General features: G+C 31.1%; 1 protein-coding gene and 1 long non-coding RNA gene across 2 annotated transcripts in view; one reads left to right on the top strand and one right to left on the bottom strand.

Moving 5' to 3' along the window:
* The window catches only part of aru (arouser), a 93426-nt gene that overhangs the window by 6351 nt on the left and 74613 nt on the right, over positions 1-12462 (top strand). The gene's annotated exons all lie outside the window — the stretch shown is intronic.
* Positions 10545-11197, bottom strand: LOC145329905 (uncharacterized). The gene is made up of 2 exons (XR_013883173.1): positions 10954-11197; positions 10545-10686 (listed from the first exon to the last, which is right to left on the bottom strand). It is a non-coding gene; the product is annotated as an uncharacterized LOC145329905 (long non-coding RNA).

The following is a 12462-nucleotide window of genomic DNA, read 5'->3' as shown; positions in this document are numbered from 1 at the left end:
TGGGTACAATATGAATTAAAGTCTGTTGTCCCCTATCTCCGTGGGTTCTATGTAACGTTTAAAACCTTACTTAGACTTATGTAAAGCTTCTCTAAAAAATATTATAAAATCGCGTGGCAGTTATCAAGATCTTTTATTACAGACAGATATAAATTCTACAGATAACTATTGTATGATAAGAAGCAGAACAATTTCTCTCCCCTCTACCTTTCACAAATAAATGACAGATAAAATTGTCATTTATATAGATTTTTCCTTATTTTTATCTATCTTTAAATTGTTTGGTTTTAAAAAATATGATAATGTTGACTTTAAAGCATAACTGTTATAAACATTTGTTAGTCTATTGATCAGTAATGTTCTTGTAATGTATAACCTCACTTCTCGAATGCACAGGATTTTACCGGGGGGGTTGCTCATGCTCATAGGGGCGATGGCACTTGAAAATTTCGACACACCCCTTAAACCCTAAAATAAAAATTTAGGGGTGAAACAGAGAATACAAATAGGGTTTTGTTTTATCGTCAGGGGTTGTAGGGGGGGGGGGGGGGGTTGAGCCTTAGGGTGTAAGACATGCAGTGTTGCTTGAAATAGAATAACTAATTTGTTGTTGAAATAAATCTTTTAAGGGGAGTTTAGCGAGAACTTTTTTAAAACAAAGATAAATGTCAAAACTTTTAGAAATCAGTATGTTTCAGCGTGAAGCATACTGAAACCCCACCACTCCCATTATTTAGAATTTATGTCTAACTTTTGGTGGACGTAATCGTCCTTGTTTACAAAAGAATGATTGAAAAGTAGTGCGACCTTAAGCTTTTTCTTAACATCCTGTACCCTTATCCGATGGAGGGTTAATTCTGGGGTTGAATTTGTACATGACATAATATATGTATACCTGCATATGGCTTTTACAATTATTTGTAAAACAGTTTATCCTATTATACAGTGTTTTTTTTTATGAGAACTTTTTTGAAAGCAATTTTACTCTACTTATAATCAGAATTTAATGATTAACGGCTTATTTTCTTCGTTTTTTATAACCATTTATAGAATATCAAAAAATATTTCAGTTTTTATTTAAGAAGTACAGTAAAATTAAAAATTCAAAACTTAGGTGTCAACATATAAAAAAGGTTTTAGCGCATTTCTTAAGCTCAAATCTTCTACCCTTTTGGATTTTCATTAGTCCACTTTGGGGGACCAGTACTCTCTCCCTAGTTGAGATATGGCCTTCAAACTTTGATATGTTCTAGTACATGTCCCCAAAAGTATCTGTATAAATTATTAACTCTGTATCTCAACTTGCAGACATTCAGGCAAAGGGTAAAAGATTTGAGCATGAGAAAAATGCGCTAAAACCATTTTTAGATGTTGACACCTAGGTTTTGAATTTTTAATTTTACTGTACTTTTTCAATAAAAACTGAAATAGTTTTTTGATGTTCCATAAATGGTTATGAAAAACGAAGAAAATAAGCCATTAATCATTAAATTCTGATAACCATAAGTTGGGTAAAATTGCTTTCAAAAAAGTTCCCATAAAAAAAAACACACTGTATAAAGTAGTGAGTTCTTTTGTCTGTAGCTTCAAATTTTGATAACTACTGAACAAATTGAGTTCTCCATTTTATAGAAGCTACTTATTGGTCCCTGGATGGTTTGAGTTCTCCATTTTATGAAAGCTACTTATAGGTCCATATTGGCTTTTTGAATAGTTTATCTATTTTAGGTTTAAGGCTATTTTACTACTTTCCTTAGTCTTTTGAATACAATGCTACTTTGTGCTAGGAGCGCAGCCGATAGTTGACAACATCCATAAAAGCGAAGCACTGAAACGGTAGGACAAACGGACATTAACACTTGTATAGTGTCTGAACTGAATAATCAGAATATAAAAGTAATAGAGTCAAAGCAAAATTGTAAGTAAATTTGTTGAAAAACTGCTTGATATAGGATAATGTTTATGGACATACTTACATATTTAGGACTTGATTATAGAATTGCTTCGCTTATAATATTGTTCTTTGTTGTCCCAGAAATCAATTTACCAAAAATCAGATCAAACGGATAAATAGTTCACATAAAAATTTGTTGTTTAAAAAGTAGAAAAATCAATATGTTTAAAATGGACGTACGAACATTCCGGTAATGATTATAGAGTTGCTACGCTTTCTAAATCGTACCTAACTACTACAGGAATCATCATGCAAAGTTTGAAAAGGACAATTCTAACATGCCTAAATTAACGAATAAAAGCTATCTATCTCGGACGGACGTACGGACGGAACAACCCTAATAATAGAAAAGCCTCGCTTTTAATAAAGAAAAACGATATTCTTACAAACTAATCTTCTTAAATAGTCTTTTAGATGCAATATTAAAGTGAACATTTTACATTTAACTTGCGTATATTCTCTGTCTGCAGGGTAGCAGTCATTCTACATCCATATTTGACACTATTCTACATTTTTGCCACGATTTTACTTACGCATAAACAAGAATGCCAGTATCCCTTATCGACCCATAAATCACCAATCAATTATATAAAAAATTAATTTATTGTCAAAATTTGTTTATTAGAAAATTCAGTTCTTTATATGGGACTTTCTAACCAGCTTTTAAGATTATTCCCCGTTCACATGGTTACAGGAATCCTCACGTTTAAGTGTAGAACAGCTTGGCTTTAAGAAAAATAACATTTTGCGACATCCCAAACTTTTTTACCCAGAGTATCGTGCGCTCTTTTTATTTTCTAGTAACGAAAAAAAGGTTTAAATATGACAGCGTACATGCTACCATACTTATAAAGGCGAAGCTTTTCTATAACTAGGAACTGTCTGTTCGTACGTTCATAACAGATATTATAGATTTGCTTGTTAATTTAGGAATGATTTTTTACTTTTATGGATGATTTTCGTTCTTGTTAAAAATATTAATAAAATGATTACTTATAATCTAATATAAAATAAACTAAAATTAGTTTTTTATAACTTTCATGGTTTATAAGTTGTGATTATTAATTTAAGAATTTATTACGACTATAGAATTAAAGTTTTTCCTGTAAAATTATTCTATATAAAACCAGTATGGCGATTTTCTAATATGGCTTTAAAACGTATCAATACCCGCTAAATTATATTTGGTTCTGACCCATACTGAAAAATAATGTATTGTATCGTAATACAGAAAAATTTTTAAAGACTAATTTTTTTGGCCTAAAAGTCTTTGCACATACAGTGTTCAATGATTTATATGAATCATCATAATCTAAATAAGGGGTAATCAATTAATTGGCCAATGTATTATCTCTTGATATCAAATAGTGCCACGCTAGTAGCGCGCAGTTCAAGTGAACGCGCGAAATGAATCAAATTCTACCTGTTTTACAATCGCAATACTGTTTAAATGCTGATAATGTTTATAATTTAACCCTTGTAACCACTAGGCCTAATAATGTGGTAAAATTTTTCCTGTATTCAATTGTTCATGTCTATGTGAAGTTACAATTGATGTAGAATTTACGTTGACATTATGAGATGGAATATAAATGCCGTTAATTTAGTTTGCTAAAATAGACTCGTTTATTAACCAGTTTATTTATTTAGATAATTCAAAAGGATTCTTACTTTTAAATTTTTTAATATATTCATAATGATACTTTTAGACAGGGATCGGAAGCCGCGTGTAAGCATCAGTAAAATCGTCATTTTATCACTATAAAATTTAGCTGGATGTATAAAACTGTCTCTTTAGTAGACAATCCTTCTTTCAAAAATTTCTTTTTCTGCTCACAAGCAGGTTTAAAACTGAGGCTTATGCGCGGCTGAGGCGCGGCTTCCGAACCCTGCTTTTAGAATTTACATTACACAAAGTATAAAATAGCGAAAGCAATTACATTATTTTCTAGAAATTATGATTTATATATCTTGTTTGGTTTAATCAATTTTTCTTCTATGTATTTGTTAAAGACTGCAAGTCCTCCAATGCATTGTTAGGAAGATTTGTCTCAGACATGTTTTAGGCTATTTTAAGGTAGAATAAGTTAATCAATAGCAGAAAAATCGTCGTGCCCTACAATTGTAAGCGTAAGCCACATTGAAATTATCACAGTGTAACCTTTAAATTAGTGATGGCAATCCGTCAAATTTTTGGGCCGGATTCGGATTTCGGATTCTTAAAGAATCCGTCTAATTTTAGCATACCAAATAAGAATCCGGAATCCGCTATTAAAAACGGATTCCGGATCCGGATTCGGATTCTAAAATTGGCCAAAAATTGGGCGGATTACGGATTCCGGATCCGGATTGCCAACCCTACTTTAAATACAGCTGGATGTCTAAACCTGTTCCTAAACAGACAGTCAATCTTTTCGAATTTTTTTCTTCACACAATTGAGATTAATTTGAGGCTTATACGCAGCTGCCAAGCCCTGAAGTAAACAATTGTAACATGAAGGGAAATTGGTAATTTCAATTCCAATTCAAAGTATTTATGTTGTTCTAGGAAAACAAAAATGGAAACATCCATTACAGCGTAGCTCGCCATTTAGTAGCGTGCACAGGGTTTGTCAAGGATTTTAGGATCCATGAGGGTTTAAAAGTGGAAAGGATTACTTTAGCAGGGATCTAAAGGGATAATGGCCGATAAATTGATATACATTCCCAATGATGATACACAAAATTACCCCTTTCTGTACAGTTAATGGTTGAAACCTTTGGACACTCAACTAAATAAACCAAACAATCAAATTCAATAAAAGTCTTCAAGGTTGTTAAGCCAACGAAAACGTTATCATAGGAATAAACAGCCCATTATCCCCTTTCTCCCTGCAAATAATTATTTAATAATCCTAACAGACTCTTGACGTACTGATCCTAATAATATAAAAGTTTTGCATCTTTGGAAGGGAGAGAGAAAATTGTTGTTTTTATGGTTACATGTGTAAATTGTTTGATTGCCAACAAGAAAAGTGATTTCATTTTAAGTAAATGTTCTTGTTTTATAAGAAGCGTAGCTTTTCTATAATTACAAAGGATCATGGAAAGAAAACGAAGAAGGGGGTTTTGTCGTATTTTTACAGTAGCTTTTCTTTTATTTTTAGCCACTGCGGGTGGCTCTAACTCTGTTGGGCTAATTTTCTAAACTTGCGGGGCAATCATTAACATTTGCCTAACCTAAAATAACCTATCAAAAGCAACTGGGAAAATACAACACAACCCGCTACTTCGTCTTCTTTCCATGATCTATGATAAAATTTAACGATGATTTTATTTTTCTACGGGTTTAGAGTTGCCTTGGGTATCTTAATAAAGGAGGGGGGGGGGGGGAGGATAGAAGCCCTCTACTTCTCCGTTAAGTTTAGCGGTTTGCGAGATACTATTACGTTTTTAAAAGGATGATATTTTGTGTATGTGATTCGCTGCATGTGGAATGATATTATCCTTTTTTAAATGTAACTCCATGGCTGTATGACAAGCAAAACCTAGAAAAGTGAAATTAAAATTCCAAGAAATTTAAGTAATAGGTAATTACTTCTTACAACAATACAAAACTTGAAATATATTCTAGCAAAAAAAAGCTTTTTATTGTTTATGTTTTCTTCGTTAAATTGTGATACTATTTTAATTTCAGGTAAGATAATCAACTTTGAAGTATTAAAAATCAAATGACAGTAAGAAAAATTAACCTTCTTCGCTAGATAATTATTCAAAAAGTAGTGTTTTAATTTTAGGGAACATTTTCTTTTTAATGTTTGGTTTATGGAAAGTTGACCGCGTATAAGTAAATCCTTCAATTAAAGTAAAAGGATCTCGCTAACCACTGAACCGATATTGTTTTCCTTTACAGCTATTTATAGCTATTCATAGGTCATTGAAAAGTTTATCGGAGGAGGGTACCACCACCCTACAAATTTATTATACTTTTCAGTCAAAATAAATTATATACTTTTCTTTTAAAATACTATAGCCTCGATTCATATGGATAAAAACACCTTTGTTCAATACTTACAGAACAAGGTATATGTAGAAATTAGGGCCATGAGTTTCAATTTAATTTTCAAATTTCATTATAACAAAAAGTGGAACATTTTCGTGCTTTAGTATAAAAGAAAAGAAAAACAACAACTACTATGCTTATTTAAATCCAAGAAGATAATACTGTTTAATGAGTTTGATACCTAAACAAATCTTAACATAGATGAAACTAAATATAAAATTAATTCAAATTCATTCATTTAATTTTTGATCAAAAATGAATAAGAAAACACAAGTTGGTTCTTATTAATACTTATAAAAAAGTAACAGGATGTCTAAGAGTCTATCTGCATGTTTGTCTGTGTTTACCAAAGGATCTCCCTAACAAGAGAACCATTATGGTTCTCATTTATTAATTAGCTTTTTATATGTCCTGGGAAGGTTTATGACTAGTTTGGGGAAGGGTACCACCACACTATTGAGAGGTCTCTAGAGGCGTTAAATATTAACAGGCTCACAATCTTATTCTAATTTTGCTTTATTTTGATTTGCAAGATACTTTTTTATTTGTAGCACAAAATCGTTTTAATGAATGTTGTTATTCGAGTTTTATTTAGCAACACTTTTGAAATACGAATGTAATTGCAGTACACGGCACTTGGCTCAAATATTAGCCAGGGGCATACGGATAAGTCACCTAAAGAAAAATACCACCCCTCCCTCCCCCCCCCCCTCCCTAAACGTTTTTTTTGGGGGTGGGGAGGTGAAAACTTCCGGTTTCGTTTCATTGGGTGGTGAGGAAATATTTGAAATAGCCAAAAACCTTCCATGGACTAATGTAACATGGACTTGGACATTTTATAATAAGGAATGATCGATCCTGCCGTTTAGTAACTCTTAACAGACATCCTGTTTCTTTAGTATATAGGATAGTAAATACAAACGAAAATTTTAAACCCTAGATAATCTGCTATTGATCTATCTTTGTTTGTATGCCTGAAAATTTAGAGAGGGAGAGGGGACAATGGGCTGTTTATTACAATAGTACCCAAAGTAACGTTATAGTAACGTTTTCTTATTCGGTGACTAACTAACTTTGGGGACTTCGTGAATTTTGATTGTTTGATTATTTAAGTTGAGTGTTCAAACGTTTCAATTACTAATTTTAATCTACAGAAGGGGTAATTTTGTGTATCATTCATCAATAGATATTTTATCTATTTATCGGCCATTGTCTAATCCCTTTAGATCCCTGCGGAGAATTAGCACATACAACAAGCAAGAATGTTGCAATAAGATATAAATCTAAACTAACTTTTTTAAACCTTAAGGGCAAAGTAATTTACCTTTTGTGAAGGGTTAAATATTGTCCGTAGCGCAGCTGTTCTGCTAGAAAAGCATGTCCGTACGTCACAATTTTAATATTGGGTGCTAATATCTATAATACAATGTAGAACGATGTCTGACCGCCCGTGCGTCTGTCTGAAGCTTAAAAGGTTGGGATTTTAATACTGGCCCTACGGTGATTTTAACCCTTAACGGTCGGGGGGGGGGGGGGCGTTGAACGCCCCCCCATCCGGTTTTTTCTATCTCATTTTCTGTGTGTGAAAGATAAAGAGCCCAAACAGCTTGACTTTTTAAGTATGGGTATGACACATAACTGAGAGTTGAAATTTTTTGAATATCTCCAACCTGGCGGGCACAGGATGCCAGCAAACCTGGCAGGGTCATCCAGGTAAAGAGCAAAAATATTTTTTTGACTAAAACAAAGCATTTTATCATACCAAAATACTAAAAAATTCTATAGTAGTACATCCTTATATGAAATACAGGTGTTCAAGTCAATTTCAGGTTCCAGGTATGATCCTGCAGGTCCTGATCCTCCAGGTCTCCAGAAATCTTTAAAAGGCTCCTGTAACCGCAATTTTTGACTTAGAGACTTCAAATTTCAAACTTAAGCTTTTCTTACATGTCTACATAACGTATTAAAATTTCATGAAGATCCGCCGCCGTTTTCCCGCCGACCGCCAACTGCGGCGGCTGGCAGCTGCCAAGTACAGCTGCGGCCGCTGAAATTCATATTTTGATATTTTTAATGTAAAATTTACATAAAGATAAACATTTTCTGGGAAAAAATTTTTCTTCTATCTTCAAAAAAAAGAAAATTACAGCCGTTTGAAATTTTTAAATAAAAAAAGACCTAAAAACAAAGGTTGTTAAATAAAAGGGTGAAGGAAGCGAAAATTGACTTAGACTTATAAGAGGTCGGAAATTCATTATCAAACAGGGGACTTGCACAAAAAAATTTAGCCCTCTAGCTCTAATAGGAACTGAGATAATTAGGGGGGGCGTTGAACGCCCCCCCCCCTGACCGATTAAGGTGCGGCAAGGGGCCCGACTGTAAAGGGTTAAGCTATTTTCTTAAGGGTTGGGACATCCATGACTCCTAATATAAGTATAATTATCTCAACAAAAAGTTTTTCAGCTGTGATACCTATGGACAGAACATCATTGTCCTTGTTTTTAGAAAAAAAGCGAGGACAATTTTAGATACCTATGATACAACTTTAAATTTTCGACTTTATAATTTGCCGCTAAATAAAGCAATTAAGTGGCAAATGACAACTAACAATACACTTGTAGTTTGACTAGGAGACACGTTATTGGTTCATTTTAGTGGTAAATTTAAAGGTATTACAAAATGTAGTGAATGTTTGTCTATTATCTTGGTGTTAAAAAACACAGATTTTAATTCAATTAAATATATTTTTTTGTATACTTAACTTTTGCCTGCTCTACTTTTGTGAATGTTGCCATTCTTGTTCCAAACTATTTTCAATTAAACATGGTTGGACATTTAGAACCAAAATTATTGCACTAAAATCTCTAACTCTAGCTTGTGGTTAATTTAAGGGAAATAGGGAAACGCATATGGAGAATTAATTATTGTGACCTTAACTTTTTCTCCAACTAATTTAAACCAAGGATCCAATGGGATAAAACAATGGCCGATATATTAATGTATATCCCCAATGATGATACACAAATTTACAACTTCTGTAGATTACAATTAGTGGTTGAAACATTTGGACACTCAATTAAATGAACCAACCAATCAAAATTCAATAACAGTCCCCAAAGTTGTTAAGCTAACAAATGAAAAAAACGTTATTTGAAGACTTCGGGGACTAGTGTAATAAACAGCTCTATGTTCCCTCCCTTTTTCTTAATGTAAAATTATAGCTGAATGTCTGCCCTGACATTAATTATAAGATTACAATTGCAACGTTTTAGTAGCGAAACTTCTATAAAATCAAATTTAATTTTGCCTTTTTTCTTTCTTTTTGTTTCTGTTTCTTTTTAAATATTTATTTTTGGGTTTAATGTATTTAGTTCTTTATCTGGATCATGGAAAGAAAACGAAGAAGCGGGTTTCGTCGTATTTTCACAGTAGCTTTTGGGAGGGTAGTGGTACCCCCCCCCCTAAATAGTTATAAACTTTACGGGTCCTATGAGAAGCTACCCTGTTAAGGTTCAGTGGTAAGCGTTATCCTTCGGTACAAACAAACAGACAGACAGACATCGTTCTACTTTGTATTATAGATACATTTTTTAGAGAAAAAAACAACTGTTCTTGTATGCCACAAGAAATAATTTAGTCAAATTTAAGATGTCTATAATGTATAGGATGGGTTTGAAAAGCACGATTTAGTAATCAATCTGTCTATCAAATATAATTTTTCATAAAAAATACATGATTATAAGGATAATATTCAACATGTTAGTATTCTTCATCTTTAATAATAGTTTTTTAGAAATAATGATCATAATGTTCAAGTTTGATAATTATAGTCGTATTTAATCTAATGATTTTACATTTTACATTAATTTATCAAAAATTATATATTTAAAGCAAGGTTTACAGTATCCCTAGGTAGCGAAGCTGAAAATAAAACAAATTATATACAAAAGTTACATTATGTTGTGTCTTTGTCTATCTGTAACAAAAGATCTCGTTAACCGCTGGATAGATAGAGAGGTCTTTAGTTATAGGTCAATGAATAGGTCAATGAATTTCTAAAACTAAAAAGTGCTTTAACTTGTCTTTGGGGAAGCAGCCGCGAGTCTTAATTAATTTAAATGATCTACAGTTATTAATATGTAAGTTCTCCTTCGATGAATTTTACTTTCCCTAAAGAACTATAAACAATAATTCAAATATTTTATTAGGTATGTCTACAATATTATGAACAAAATAAACAAGTAGAAATAGTTTTAATCACATAAAGGTAAACAAACAGAGGTTAATCAAAACTGGTATTTATATCGGTGCTTTGCTAATTATGGATGTTGTCGTCATCCTTGTTAGTACTTTAATTACTTTGATTTAGATAGAGGAGGAAAGATAAAGAGAGAAAAAGCTAGAAAGATGTTGTAAGATCATAAAAGACCTGTAGTTTCAATGTTGTAAGATCATAAAAGACCTGTAGTTTTAATGTTGCGTGATCTAGTGAAATGCGAATATGCAATTTATAGTAAAACATAAAACAATTAAGAAAAATAAAACCAATTCAAAATTTAGATAATTTATTACAGTAAGAAAACAATGAAAATCACAAGAGAATAAAATAGTATAAAAGTATAAATATAGAAAAGTTATTAAATATAAAAATTCCCCTTCCAGGACTGGTTTTGAACTCCAGGTGTTAAAACTAAAAATAAACCAATTAAAATGCTAAAAAAATGACTATTGTGATAAAATATAAAACATTGACCAGTAAAATCTTTAGGATGAAACCATAAAATAAGATAAAAACTGGACTAAAACTGGCATAAGACTTAAACATGCTTAATGACCAAAAAATAATAAAATATCACTAAAAAGATGCGTCAGAATAGCAAATAAAATATGGTTAAAATTAGATAAAATCAAATAAAAGTCAAAATCAAAATCTGCTATAATTGGAACAAAATCCTACCTACAGATGCCTGATTTGGGTTAAAGAAACTAGACCACTAGACTTGGACTGCACTACAAATCTCAGGAATGGCAGATACACTAAGCCTAGGTAGCTATTATAAAGTAAAATTGTTTTAGATTATTCTATGTACTTAATTTTTAAAAAAAAGATAAAAAAATACATTAAACAATCAAATCCATTTAATTACAATGAATATTGAATGTTTAATGCATATAAAAAGAGATAAAATGATTAAAATACATAAAATAACTAAGACTATAAAATAAGAGTAAAATAAAAAATGTTGTAATTAAAATAAGATTAAAAGAGTAAAAGGAATAAAAACTTGATCTCAATTGAAATCAATCAAGAAATGAAATGAAATGAGTAAAAATAATAATCAAAATGACATGATATAGTCAAGTGATTAAAAATGAGTAAAATAAAATAAAAAGATGTGATCAAATTGACCAAGAATGATCAACTGATTAAAAGCAAGTAAATCAATAAAAGAAGTGATCAAATTGACCAAGAATGATCAACTGATAATGTATTCAAAGATACATTACTATTTATAGGCAAAAATAATGTTATTGTTATGATTTTAAAACCAGTTTTGATAGTAAAAATGTTTATTGTACATGTGTACAGCGATTTTTAAAGTTAAATTAAAATAATAAAATGATAAAATTTGATTAAAATATAATTAGAATAACCTATTTTAATAGATAAAAAGTCGTTGGCATTTTAAATATAAGGATAAAAAGAAAATAAAAATATCATATAAAAATTGACGAACTCATTGTATCATTGGACATAAGTTGAGCTCTTTGTATAATTATAATAAGAAATTAGGTATTTTAAAGAATTTCGGCAAGATATAAAGACCATTAAAATAATTCAAATAAAATAATAAAATTAAGCAATATATATTTTGCATATCTTATTTTTTCACACAACATTGGCCCCTAAAAGGGATGCAAAATATATTGCTTTACCTGTACTTTCAGCAGATATAGCATCAGAAGATTCTTCACATCAGAGAGTAAGTTCATCATGCATAAACTAACCATTCACAACAGTATTAATTTGAAGAGCAGCAAAACTATCAAGACTATCTTGAAGATTAATGGTAGCCAAGATAAATGAATAGGGAACACATAAATTAATTAAATAAGGCACTAATATAAATAAGGAGATCAGCAATACAATCGAAGTGTCTCTGAGGATGTGATCAAGTCAAGACAATAAAGAATTTAACAAAAAACACACAAAAAAGGAGATTTAGGAGAATATACAACACATATCAATGAGAGTAAAGAACTAAAATGTTGATGTAAACCTACAGCTGAATATTCAATTAATAAAAAAGATAATATTCAAGCAAAACTAACAAATCTATTTCTTTGATAAGACTTGTTTATGCTAAAAAATAATAAGAGGGAAGATAAAAACATTAAATTATAAAAAAAACATTAAATGTTAAAAGCACATGATCAACTCTTAATCATCTTTTTACTTAAGAGT

The sequence above is a fragment of the Acartia tonsa genome, chromosome 10, assembly GCF_053477335.1.
Source record: "Acartia tonsa isolate MP-2025a chromosome 10, ASM5347733v1, whole genome shotgun sequence".
Taxonomy (NCBI): domain Eukaryota; kingdom Metazoa; phylum Arthropoda; class Copepoda; order Calanoida; family Acartiidae; genus Acartia; species Acartia tonsa.
Note: the sequence above shows the minus strand (reverse complement) of the source record. Positions and strands in the feature narration are given on the sequence as shown.